The sequence below is a fragment of the Erinaceus europaeus genome, chromosome 13, assembly GCF_950295315.1.
Source record: "Erinaceus europaeus chromosome 13, mEriEur2.1, whole genome shotgun sequence".
NCBI lineage: Eukaryota > Metazoa > Chordata > Mammalia > Eulipotyphla > Erinaceidae > Erinaceus > Erinaceus europaeus.
The window spans coordinates 7,510,806-7,512,079 of record NC_080174.1 but is presented as its reverse complement, the minus strand read 5'-3'; the positions used below and the strand labels follow the sequence as shown (position 1 = coordinate 7,512,079).

At 38.7% G+C, this 1,274-nt stretch overlaps 1 pseudogene; it reads right to left on the bottom strand.

Annotated features, from left to right (window-relative positions):
• Positions 1–858: 858 nt before the first annotated feature.
• Positions 859–1,001, bottom strand: LOC132532583 (small nucleolar RNA SNORA48; annotated as a pseudogene).
• Between the last annotated feature and the right edge of the window lie 273 nt (positions 1,002–1,274).

The following is a 1,274-nucleotide window of genomic DNA, read 5'->3' as shown; positions in this document are numbered from 1 at the left end:
TGTTTGGAAGACTCAAGTCTATGACAGTCAGGACTATCATGAATAAATGCCACTGAATTGGAGAGATGTTTGGAAGACTTAAGTCTATGACAGTCAGGACCATCATGAATAAATGCCACTGAATTGGAGAGATGTTTGGAAGACTCAAGTCTATCATGACAGTCAGAACCATCATCAATAAATGCCACTGAATTGGAGAGATGTTTCAATGTGTTGGAGCATAGTAGTGTATCTGAAGACTTAGTTCAAGTACCAGCAGTTCCATATGCCATAGCTATAAGGTACTCTGTTCTCTTTATATCTAAGTAAATAGGTAAATCTTTTAAAAATTAGAAAGAGACAGGGAGATAGCATTACTAGCTATGAAACCCGTATCTCAAGTCCCAGTGTCACATGGGAACACTATGAATAGCATCTGGAGAGTACCATAAATTGTAGAGCACTGTTGTGACCTATCTATCTATCTATCTATCTATCTATCTATCTATCTATCTATCTGTCTATCTATCTATCTACCTATCTACCTCTATCATCTATTTATCATTTCTATCTATCTTCATCTCTCCTTTCTCTCTCTTCCTGTCTCTCTTCTCTATACCTCCCTCTCTTTACATGAAGAAGTAAAGACTTGTATCTAAAAAGTGGCTTATTACTATCAGACATGTGTGAGACCCTGAGCTCATTTTTGAGCATCACATTCAAATAATGATGATGATTATAAACATAACCCTCCTTGACTGAATGCTGTAGCATGCATTGACGACTATGCAAGAGTTAAAAAGAGATAAAAGGAAAAAATATAAGCATTTTACAGTTATTCTATTTCAGATAGCAAAGGAATACATTTAATTTTTTAATCCATATATCCAAAGTATGAACCAGACATGGGCACAGGCAGAAAGGCAAACTGGGATAAACAAGGAGTTGCTTTGTCCCTGGCTGAGATGAGATGGACTCCACCAGATAAATGCCAAAATGCCACTCTACTCAGGACAGGGACACACTCTTTTTTTTTTTTCTGCCCCCAGTGTTATCACTGGGGCTCGGTGCCTGCACTACAAATCCATTGCTCCTGTTGGCCCCTTTTTCCATTGTTGTTATTGTTACTGCTGCTACTATTATTGTTATTGGATAGGACAGAGAGAAATTGAGAAAGGAGTGGAAAATAAGGAAAGAGAAAGACACCTGCAGACCTGCTTCACCATTTGTGAAGCAACCCCCCTACAGATGGGGAGTAGAGGCTCGAATCATGATCCTTGCACAGATCCTTGTGC